Source organism: Equus przewalskii, chromosome 20 (assembly GCF_037783145.1).
Source record: "Equus przewalskii isolate Varuska chromosome 20, EquPr2, whole genome shotgun sequence".
Classification (NCBI taxonomy): domain Eukaryota; kingdom Metazoa; phylum Chordata; class Mammalia; order Perissodactyla; family Equidae; genus Equus; species Equus przewalskii.
This window is the reverse complement of record NC_091850.1, coordinates 43,260,404-43,272,797: the sequence shown is the minus strand read 5'-3', so window position 1 is coordinate 43,272,797 and position 12,394 is coordinate 43,260,404. Positions and strand designations below refer to the sequence as shown.

Here is a 12,394-nt window from a genome sequence, read left to right as displayed (position 1 = left end):
GGCTCCAGGGCTAATGTGGCAGTTCATTGGTGTTATCAAGATACCAGGCCCCTCTTTCAGCTCTTCCATTCTCATGTTGATTTCCGTCCTCATGGTTTATAATGGCAGCTGGAACTCCAAGCTATCTTTCTTGAGAAGTACATACAACACTTTAGATGATATTTTGTTTGCTAGCACTTAGCAGTGGAGTTATGAGCAGATTTTAAGTGGAAGAAGGACATAAGCAATTGGATGTGAGAGTGATGGTAGTGGTGGTACAGTCTGATCCAGAAAGACGCCCCCCTACACACACTTCTGCCTAGGCAATGGAGTAGATGGTGGTTCTGGTCTCTTGGATGAGTACATAGGAAAAAGATTAGGTTCAGTTAGGTGGGAAAGATAGCAGTGAGCTCACTTGGGGAAATCTTGAGTTTGGGGTACCCAAAGGATGTCCACATTGGGTCAGTGGTATACCACTGTGTGCCTGACACTGAAGCTCAGGAAATAACAGTCACTAAGCTGAAGACACTGACAAAGGAATCCTCAGCATCCCAGAAGACTCCTGAAACTGTGCAAGTAGGTAGATCTCCCAAAGGAAAAGCAAGACAACTGAATTGATGAAGACCAAGCGTGATGTTCCCATGAACCTTTGAAGAAAGTCATGGGCAGAAGAGGGGCTTGAAGATGAGAAAGATGGGTCCAGGGAAAATTAAAGGGAGGCAACAGCCGTGCTTTCTTTAGCTTCACTTCCACCATTGGACTGTTGTTTTCTATTGTGGAAGCATTACCAAGTTGAGCATTTTGACTTCAGAGAAGGCCAGGCGTGATATAATCTGCAGGGCCCCACAAGACCATGCCGTCTGCTCAGGAGAAGCATTGAAGTCTGTATTGTCTTATTTAATTATCATAAATCCTTTCTCACGTAAAGGTATGATTATCCCCATTTTATGCTTATGAGAAAACAGACTCACAGAGGTTAGGCAACTCCATGCCGTGCAGCAGAAAGGGATGGAACCCTGGCTTGGTTCCCAAGCAAGTTTCTCAGTTCTGGTCTGGATCTTGTGCTGTAGCAGCATGCCTCCTGAGAGGTTCAGTGACTTGGCCAGAGTTTTTGACCTGATGAGTCCTGTGTTGACACTATAACCTAAGTCTCTTTGCTCTCAGGAAGTCAGAATACACAGAATATTGTGTGATGAGAGTTAAAGAAAAGAAAAGACTATTTTGTTTCTCAATCTTAAAACATTCCCATGTGACATTCCTCTTTACTGATAATATTATTGCAAACCCAGAAGAGCCTGATTAATCTTTGTAGCATCTTTTAGGCTTGACTCACACTCTCATCTGATAGTAGGAACTGAGTCACTGGTTAACTATGTCCGTCTAAGACTCTAGACAGGGGTCAGGAAACTTTTTCCTTTTTTTGTTTTTCTTTTGTGAGGAAGATTGGCCCTGAGCTAACATCTGTTGCCAATCTTCCTCTTTTTGTTTGAGGAAGATTGTTGCTAAGCTAACATCTGTTCCAATCTTCTTCTATTTTGTATGTGGGACCCCTGCACAGCATGGCTTGATGAGCAGTGATAGGTTGCACCCAAACCCATGAACCCCTGGCTGCTGAGGTGGGGCACACGAACTTAACCACTATGCCACTGGGCAGGCCCCAAGAAACTTTTTTTTTAAAGGACCAGACAGTAAATATTTTAGGCTCTGCCTGCCATACAATTTCTGTCACAACTACTCAACTCTGCTATTGCAGCATGAAAGCAGCTGCACGATGTAAATAAATGGGCATGGCTGTGTTCCAATTAAACTTTATTTTCAAAAACAAGCAGGTGGCCCTGTTTGCCGACCCCTGCTCTAGAAGAAAGCTAAATTCTAGAATTTCTGCTTTTAATCCTGCAAGTAAAATCATTTGACAAAATTGTGAAAATAGTCAATTGTTCTTTTTCATTTCTGGAACTCAAATATTTAGTTAAATTTTTTTTAATTGACTTATCTCTATAATGATATTTTATAAGTGTAATGACAGTTTTGGGAGAACAGATGCAAAGTATGAAATTAGAGTCCCCATTTTGTTTCTCTATTTTATTTTCTTCTGTGTAGTCTTGATGAAGTTGTGAGTTATCAAGGTCCTTCTAAATCTCTCAAAATAATCCGTACTTTCAAGTCGACCCCTAAATCATGGAGAGCCTTGATTGCCAAACTGAGACGTTGAGTTGCTCTGATTACATATACGTGTGCCCTGACATCTGTGGGGTTACAGACTGGAATCTGTGGATGAGAGAAAGCCTGGATTCTTTTGCATCATTAGCAAAGTTTCATGCATTTTACTCACCAATGATAAGACCACTAGCACATTTAAGATGCTTTTGGAACAAAAATTTTTTTCAATATTAGTTCCTTTATCTGGTGTTTTCTAATGTGTATTATGCAGATGTATATAGCTATCTTAGAAGAACATTATAAGCAGAATTTGCACACTGCTAGTTTTCCCATGTGCTCACATTGCAAGTCCACATTTGTACTGTTTGAGAGTTGTTGAACTACGCTGGATTTTTAAGGGAAATACCTTTTTCTTATCAAAGAACAAACTAGGAAGACTTTAGGATCATATATGCAAATAAGTGCTAATTATGACAAATGAGCATAATTAATTTGTAAAAGAATCATAAGCAGGTTCTCCATTCTTTTTAGCAGTTATTTTTCTTTTATTTATAGTTGAAAAAGTAAATTTTTGCTAAAATAATTGTAATTCGTCCTTTGTGTTCCTTTAAAAGTGCCTTTTCCCTCCCAGGCAGGCTGCATGCATTGCAGTAACACGGGACGCGCCTTTAGCAAATGTCCCCTCTCCCTGCTGTTGAGGATTGTTTTATCTGTTTGACTTATGGCTCTCTTCATGACTTACAGGAAATACAACATTTCTCCTCGTACAAAAGGTCTTTTCAAGTTAGAGTGACTGGGAAAGCTGAGGAGACTTGACTGGGTTTGGGGAATCCTATGAATCTATTATAATCACCAATGACAGTCAAGTTTCAGTAATTCCAAGGAAAAAGAGTTTTGCATAACTTACAGGACTTTGGATTTTAGCATTGCTTACTTTCAAAGCTAGGTTATAAACAGAATAAATCTGTGTGACTAAGTCAAGTGAGGTGAGTTGACAAAAATGTTCAATTTGTAAGGGATCTTCAGTGTGAGTAAGAACTCAATGATAGTTTTAAATAACTGTATGTATCGCTCAGGTTTTAATTGGATAAGAATTGCAAATCCCATGTTTAAGTCATCACAAAGTGTGAATCATGTGATGTAGAATAAGGAATTTTTACTATTCATCATGCTTGGTACTGATTCCTAAGATGTTTTAGGCTTCAATTAGTACGAGGTCCAATATAAAATGGAGAGAATAAACCCTAAAGCGTCATCTATGTTGGGTGTCCTTGTTTTGGTAGATGGCACATTGGACAGCCTATCTCGATTGACACCAATGGAAGTAACAATGTTCTGATGCTGATCTTTATCCTAATAGACGCTCCCTCGTTTATGAGTGGGCTTAGGTAATTTCAGTTCACCCTCTGCTTCTTTTTAGCCTCCAACTGACTGAAAGTATAGCTTTGATTTTTCTTCATGTTACGTGAGAATTTATTCTAGCCAGCAACATATTTATTTATTTATTTGGACCCATTGTTTCAAACGTATAAACAGTTTGGGACATGCAAATTTTTCTACAGTGATATTTATTGTATGAGTGTTTCAGACACATGAAATCTTAGAAATGAAGTAGCTGAATCCTTTTGTTTTATGGAAAAGCCTTGGAAAAGGTCCAGAGGTGTGAGAGACAGGTCTATAGTCACAGGAGCTGGGGGATGCTGTTCTAACAAAGATTCTCCTTCCCTCTGCTGCAACTTAGTCTATTTAAGTCCCACCATGGTAATGGCATAGTAAAATAATGTACCCACTTAATACTATAATAAGTTCACTAGGATTTTCCCCATTAAAACACTCATGAGTCATAGCCTAGTATTAGTTTCCAAGCTTTTCCTCTGTACTCTCCTTACATCTAAGAGTCATATGGAATCTGTGGTACCTATGCCAACGTGCTGTGGGTTTTGAAATCGCTTGCCCCATGCTGATGCCTCGTGTCAATCAGGAAATGTTGTAATTTGTAACGTACTACCCTGATGGTGTTACAGGGTAGGAAGTTGTGGGAAGGCAAGGTTGGTGGCAGGAGTGAGTAGTAGCTACTGAGTTTTGCCAGCTTATATAACCCAGATAGACTTTGTCGTATTGAGTACCTCTTCTATCACTTCCACCTTCTGTTTTAAACAGACAAGATGTTTGCCTTTGACTTTTGTTATTAAGACACTACGCCTCTTCTCAACTATACCTGTCACAACTTCAGGATTGCTTAAGACTCACGCTGTCACCGGTATGTTCCCTTTAGCAATGTCCTACAGATCAGAGTAGGTTTATAGATGGGAACTCCAGACACCCACATGTTGGAGACATGGGTGAGTGCGTAGGATAGGACCCTGCTCTACTAATCAGAAGGAATTTGTCCCTGACTGAGTCTTGAGGTGTCTGCTATTGACATCTGAGGTTTTACTTGTTCCTCATTTCTTTGGTACCAGCGTGACTTCCCACGCTTGCTTTTCAGCACCCCACTTTTAGCAGTTCCTGTCTTGGTCTGCATCTCAGACAGTGCACAAAAAATTTGAAGGACATCCCAGGGAGAGCCCAGAAAGCCTCATCAGGAAAGATTTGGGCCTCTGCCCGTGTGTTTTCTGTTCTAACTCTTGCAAAATAAATTGACTTTCTGTTGTAGTGTACCTGTTAAAATTGTGTAAGCCACACCATCAGAATCCAGCCCACAAAGCATTTGCTGTTCCTTTTGACCCTTTTAAGAGGCATAGCTTTCCTGTGATCTAGACTTGAAAGATCTGTGGGATGTGAGAGTTAACCTAGGACAGTGCCTGGATGTTTGTGGCGTTTCTGAAATAAATGCATAAGTGGATTTCAGTGCTCAATACGCTCTAATTAAATAAATACATTTTTATTGCACATTTGTGTAAAGACTAAAAATTATAGACCTAAGGGATACAATTCTAGTCATTTATGTTACAAATGAAATAACCAAGCCCAGGGGAGGTAAAAGTGGCTTTCCATAAGCAACTAGTACTGGCTATGGTGAGTCTCAAGCCCAAGTTGAACAGATATTGTTTAAAGATTCAAGTTCACAAAATCATGTACACTGAATGGTGTTAGTTCCTTTTCTAAGGAGAGTGCTTCGGGTAAGTTACTGCGTGGCTTGAACACACGGAGAAGGACTCCATTGAAGCTTTAAATAGATGCCTTGTTTTCACTTCCACGTGTTGGGATGGTATTTAGCACTTGGTCAGCAGGCTGAGTTACCAAGATGGTATTGATGTGGCTTGGAACACCGCATTCCCTAGGGGCTCCCTAATTCCAAGAAAACTGCTCATGGATTCAGGCAATTGGGTTTTCTTGACTTGCTTTTTCTAAGCCTCTAGGAAAAAATGGAGAAGTGGCTGACTTCTTGCCTGAATTTTATGCTAAGATTGAGGAGGGATATTTGGTCATTCTTTCCTTTACTTTGTGTTTGAATCATATTATTTTATAGCTGTAGGTGAAAAAGAAAATATTCCTAGGGAAAAGGTTTATTCATGTTTCCATCTTTAAACTATTATTGAACTCCAAACAGGTGAAATGGGCAGAACAGAGTATTGTGCATGGCCCTTCGCCACCGCTTCTCAATCTACCTTAGCAAGTAAGATGGAAATACAGTTTGGAAAAGGCTCTCTCTTTCCCAAGCGTGCTTTAAAGAACATTGTAAGGCACGTTCTCCCTTTTGATTTTCTCTGGAACGTTTTTGCCTTGGTACATGCTGGGCTCACTTAGTCGTTTGGTGTTTCTGGTTGGCATTCATCTTTTCCCAACGTGAGGCGTCTGTTCTTATTACTGTAAGATTTTGCCCATTTAATAACATTGACTTGCTCTTAAAATCTACAAATTATGTAATGGATGTTGCAGGCTTTAATTTAGAATTTAAACATTAAGGAAAGTGATTATTGTTTTGATTATAACTGAATCAATTTCCATTTGTTTGCTTGTTTTGAATATCGTAATTTGTTCCACCTCTGTTTTACTTAATTTTGAAATTCGAAGTTACTCTCTATTGTATATTAACAGGGCTGAGAAATGGTTTTAGCTAAAGGAAGGTCAATGAAAATTTGCTGAATACTTACGATGTGTCATGAGCTGAACTATATCCTTTCCTACAAATCACTCCGCTTGATGCTGTAACAACCTCCTCCCCTTTTTTCGTTATAGGTGTGGTTGAGTTTGCTGAGGCTAACTTCCCTGCCCAAGTTCACATAGCTGAACTTGACCTGCTGACTCCATTGCCAATCGCTTTCTCCCACAGACTATGTTGGATCAGGGCTCAAAACTCATTGGCAGGCCATCAAAGTTCCAAAAGTTCCATTTGAACGGAAAGAGAAAAACCTGTTTTCTGAAACTCGAACTCTAATTACATAAAGCGGATGCTTCTGAAAACAGTATTGTCTCACAGGGCAGGCTGTAAACCTTCAACAACAATCAAAGCCTCAGATTATGTAAGAAGGGAGTTTGTGGAGCCGAATCGCCACTGTGCTGTTTCCACCAACAGGGACAGAAGTTGCTGGAATAACAGGGGGCCCGCCTGAGGCCCGGTGTAGACAGGGAGGCTTCTCTGCAGCTGATAAAACTGCTCTTCGGTAAGGAGCCTTGCTCCTCTGTGCAGGCTGCTTGTGCGGTGCCTCCTCCGTGGCTAAACGAAGGCACTAATGACAGGGCTGTGTGGGAGAGTGGGCGGAGGGTGGTAGAGGGGTGTGGGGGCACTTGGCTGCTGGGGAGTTTCTGGGAGGGAGAATAAGCCCTGGTAATTGTAAGGGATTCGTGATTCTGGTAACAAAGAGAACTCAAAGCAAAACGGCTCAGTAGTTGATGAAATTTCATTGGGGTTGACACCGCCCTGTTCTGTCCATCTTTACCCTAGGTGAGACCCAGCTAGGTTGTTCTTCCATGCTTGTTTTCAGCTTTGTAACCACCAGTAATCACATTGGTCTTGGGGATTTTTCAAGTTTCAGTTTTTACAGATGATGCAAAAAGCTTTAGCTGACTCATTGTCACTGCAAACTCCAGGTGTCTATATTTTTCAACAAGTGGCCTCTGAGCCACTGACTTCTCCTTTACCTGGTCAACTTGTTAAAAAGTAGATTCTTAGGACCCACTTTGGACCTGCTAATTAATGTCTGGAAAGAGACCCCTCACCTGCATTATTAACAAGCTCCTCAGATGATCCTGAATACACAAATTTCACAATTATTGTTTGAAACATTATATCCAAACATGGACAAATAAGAGAATTTGAGTGACTTTGCTCCAGATCACATCATGAATAAGGGACAAATTGGTATTAAGTTCTGGTTGCTTCAATTAGAATTCATTCCCATTCATTCATTCATTGAAAAGCTATGTATTAAGTTTTTACCGTATATCAGATATGGGGGTAAAAGACACAGACTTTGTTCTCTAGCAGTTCCATGGTTAGAAAGGAATACCCCTTGGTTATGTTTTGAAATCTCCTAGCACTCTGGAACTCAAATCTTCTGTGTTTCTTCATTGCTCAGTGCCTCATTAAGTAGCCAAGAGGCTCAAATTTGAAGGAGGTGAGTGTGGAGCAGTGCGAACATGGACAGCTTGGGGGGAATGTTTGGTTGAAAAATTTTGAGAGAGATATTTGGATTCATGAGAAGGGGGTTGCATTACAAATGACGTTAAATATTACACCGTGCTGTGTAAATTCAACATTGAGGTAGGCTTTCAAAGCTAGACACAGCACATAGATTCTCCTGTGGATTTGGTACATTCTTTCCTAATTCAGCAAATGTTTACTGAACCGTTGTTTGTGCTAAGCATGGCACCAAGAAATAAGCAGGGGCCGGCCTGGTGGTGCAGCGTATAAGTTGTCATGTTCCATTTCTTGGCGGCCCAGGGTTTGCCAGTTCGGATCCCGCGTGGGGACATGGCACCACTTGGCAAAAGCCATGCTGTGGCGGGCGTCCCACATATAAAGTAGAGGAAGATGGGCATGGATGTTAGCTCAGGGCCAGTCTTCCTCAGCAAAAAGGAGGATTGGCAGTAGTTAGCTCAGGGCTAATCTTCCTCAAAAAAAAAAAGGGAAAAAAAAAAGAAAAAAAGCAGAGACTGACCCCGTGGCTGAGTGGTTAAGTTCGCATGCTTTGGTGACCCAGGGTTTCGCTGGTTCGGATCTTGGGTGGGGACCTAGCACCAGTCATCAAGCCATGGTGAGGTGGCATCCCACATAGCACAACCAGAAGGACCTACAACTAGAATAAACAACTATGTGCTGGGGGGCTTTGGGGCGAAGAAGAAGAAAAAAAAGATTGGCAACAGATGTTAGCTCAGGGCCAATCTTAAAAAAAAAGAATCCTGAAGAGAAGGGCTTTTGAGAAAAACAAGAAAGAAAAAAACCAAATTCTTTGTTGAAAAATCAAGGACACGTATAAAGAATTTAGAATAATTTTCATTGGAAGTGATTAAAATATGAAATGGCTTTAGGATTGGAAATGCTACATTTGCTATTGGTGCCAGGAAAAAAAGACTTAAGTTGTCAATATGTGGCAATTTTAGGTGGTCCTAAAAAGTGTGAACTAACTCTTAATGATTCCAGATAGAAATTACTAGAAGTGAAATTGCATTTCATCTTCTCTCCTTCTTGGCCGCCAGTCTGTGGTTGTCGAGTAGGCTACAGTGAGTGAGTCTGTTATGGCTCCAAGCCCACGATGGTCTGTCGAGTCCATTAATAAGCAGCAAAAATATCTCAACTGCTAGAACTTTTCTCTGTGCTGAGTTTTGATTCTGTCTTGAGGGTTCTAAATTAGTTGTGGGGGTAAGACATTAGTTTCCTGGGTCTGTGGAGAACAGGAGTGGTTCAGCAGTGACCTCAGCAGCTTGCATTTCCTGAGCTGGTTGTGGTTTACTTACTAGCATTATTGACTAAAAGAGCAGGTGAATCACATAAAGTAATAACTTAGAACGCTACAACCAGTGCTTTTGAAAGGACCACCCGTTAAGTGCAAATAAATAATGATGTGAACGCATAGCAAACTCTAAAAGTATACCAGGCTATGATGAGAATGAATAATACATGTTTTCTGATAGTGTTTGCTGCATGTAGCAGGATATTTCAAAGAGGAATAAAACCCTCTGCATATCTGCATTCAGTCAACCTTTGTGTTCAAAGACAAGCTTAACTGTCTTCTGCCATATTTATAGCAGCAGCAGCAATTTATAGTTTTATGGTGAAAACTTGTAGAATCAATTAGGAGATACTTTGAAAAATTGGTTTCTACAATATATACATGGTCACTTAAAAGAAAAGTATCTTGTCAATGTTATTGCAGTAATTTTTGCATCCTCGTTTTTAATTATGTGATGGGTCCTAGTGCCATAGAATTTGCCATCATGGGTGAGCCCTGCAACTTGGCCCTGTCTCATTTAATGGAGTGGAAATTTCAGTTATAATTTAGCATACGTATTTCTACTGCTAAATGGAAGTTGAGTTTACATAACTCAATTTATAGCCCTGGTTGTATTGACTCTTACATCTTACAAGTTTATAATTTGAAAATTGCATGTTTATCTGTGTAACGAGTCTGCAATATTTATCAAGTACCCATCGTGCATTAACAACTGTAAAACAATCTTCTGGGGTCATCAGATATATATTAAGTAAATCTGAAGAAAGGTTTTAGGTCACTGTTCAAGTGAGGCTAGATCTGTTTTACTGCTAAAACTTCCAACACGGTACAATAGAATATGAAAGGGTTAAGTCATGGTGATACAGATAAATTACCAAAGATGGATGGCTTACATAAAGACCAAGACCAGACTACATAATAAGGAAAGAATAAGGATAGTAAAGGAGTTCTTACAACTGAGGTCCTTTTCATACTTAGATTGAGAATGCCAACTGTGCATCCCCGGATCTCTCAAACCCTTTTATAAAGCAGTGAGCTTATTTGCTTTACTTTTGCACGTCCGATTGTTTCACAATGAGACCTCTCCAGGTTTAGTGGTCACCATGCTAATTATTTAGCATTTTAGTTGATGAAATGTCTGTCCTTTTCCTCCCAGTACTTGAGAAATCCTAAGTGTTGTAGTGCGAAAGAACCTGAGAAGATAAGTGACAGGGCAAATGAAGACCTAAAGTACCGAAAGATAAATGACTATGTCAAAGACACGTGATCTGACACTTAATACAGACAGATCTTATTGAGTCTTTGGTCTAGAATAATTCAACTTGCACTATATTCACTTGAAAGAGAGTGATGCCGTTGCTGAGTCTGGAGCAACCTTTGCCTTTGGAATTTACCTCACTCCTTTCTCTCTCTCCCCCATCTGTACAGTAAGTGTCTCTCTTTGCCAAGTTTAATCTTGACTTACCTTTCAGAGTTTTCCAGAACCTTGCCCTATCAATTATTTCTCCCTCTTCTTTCCACTTTAGTTTCTCTCCTTATTCTTTGTCTCATCCCATCTTCCCATATATATTATCCGTTCTTCCAGATCCTTGCAAACAAATAAGCAAAGCTCAATCTTGACAAGATTGCAGGGTTTTGCCTTCACTTTACCAACACTCTTTTATGTGGGCCATTGTGGATCTCTTTTCTGGTTCCTCCTATGCTCTTTGAGTCTTTCCAAAGAGGCATATGTCTTCACTCCTCTACCTGAGTCACTCCAGGGTCAGTAGTTGACAACTCACCACCAGATCAAATTGCACAATTTCTCTTCTTATCTTTCTTAACCTTTTTTGCAGCAGCATATAACTCCTCCAAACTGCTTCCTAAAATTCTCTCCTCTTTTGATTTCTGACACATTTTTGTTTTCCCTTTTATAACTCCCCTAAGAGCTGGTTTTCTGCTTCTGCCACCTAAACACAAACATTCTATTAGAGAACCTTTATAGATTTCTATTCCATCATCCCTTCCTCCAGGTAAATGAGTCCTTACCTATCTCTTAATGTAAATAGGGTATTCTTCTAATCTAGACTGGACCCTTCCTGTTTTTTCACTGTGATATAAACACTTTCCACTTCCCCATCTCCATCTATAGCTTGGCTATCTTTCAAGGCAGTTTATCATGATGGTTAAGAAACCTCACTCAAGAGCCAGAGTGCCTGGGTCTATACCACATCTCCAGACTACTAGTTGTATCATCTTGGCTAAGTTATTTGCCTCCAATATGCTTTAGTTTCCTCCTGGTAAAGTGGAGAAGTAATAATTCCTTCCTTATTGGACTGATGAGACAGTTAATGGGTTAACATATGTAAAGATTAAATAGTACAACAGTCCTAGGCAGAGTAAGTACTGTATGCATAACTACTTTTGATATTTCTACTATCTCAAACTCCACCTTCTTTATAAAACTTTCCTAATCCCCTGGCTCCAACTAAAGATCATCTCTTCTGGGAAAACTCTCTTGCTTTTCTCTCTCCTGTGACACTTAACCTGCTCTTATTTTAATCGTCTCTGTATATTTCATCCTTCCTGCTAGACTTAGTAGGCTTTCTGCTCACTTATGTTCTGTGTCATGGCTAACAGTACCCCCTTCAAAAAAGTTCTTTTCCCAGTAAGATCAAGTATATTTTTATAGAATAATTTCTGAACATCTGAAGTTCCTGAAGCTACTCTGCATGTTGAGTTTTTGATGACAGATCCCCAAAGATACTTTGAGAATGCTTCTGTGGGGCTAGCCCGGACTTTGTGGAGGAGAAAGATGGAGGGGTGACTTGTGATTAATCTTCTTTGTATTGGAGGGCTTTCTGACTTTGTAGATCCAACTTATCTTAATTACTTCTCTGGGAAAATTGGGTTGTAGAAGTGTGAGTGTGTGTGTACTTTTTCCCAAATATTTCTTGCACATCTTACAGTACATTTTTATTGTGACAAGGGAATAAATTGTCTTTAAAATGTTTTCTCTACGATTTTACTCAATATCTAATAAGCTTGCCTTAGGAGCTTACACATGGGTTGATAATTCTTACTACAGTTCCTTCTCCCCAAAGGACATTCCAATCCCCTGAATGTTGGTGATGTTACAGTTGCTGAATAGAAGCTTTGACTGAATCAGACACTGAGAACAATAACTCCAGCAATGGAAACTATCATTAGGCGTTGATAAAACCTGACAGCAAATCCTTGTGACAGAACACATCCTGGTAGGAATACGAAAATTACACAGAGGCTATCTTGTCTTTATTTCATTCTCCTTTTTTAGAACAAAAACTTTGACCATTTAAAAGAGAAGGTCCAGTCATTTGTCGAAAATAAAAATTGTTGGA

General features: G+C 39.9%; 1 protein-coding gene and 1 long non-coding RNA gene across 3 annotated transcripts in view; one reads left to right on the top strand and one right to left on the bottom strand.

Annotated features, from left to right (window-relative positions):
• Window positions 1-12,394, top strand: part of BASP1 (brain abundant membrane attached signal protein 1) — a 55,216-nt gene that overhangs the window by 29,733 nt on the left and 13,089 nt on the right. The window lies entirely within an intron of this gene.
• On the bottom strand, window positions 5,008-10,686 carry LOC139077948 (uncharacterized). The gene is made up of 2 exons (XR_011530623.1): window positions 10,501-10,686; window positions 5,008-10,228 (listed from the first exon to the last, which is right to left on the bottom strand). It is a non-coding gene; the product is annotated as an uncharacterized lncRNA (long non-coding RNA).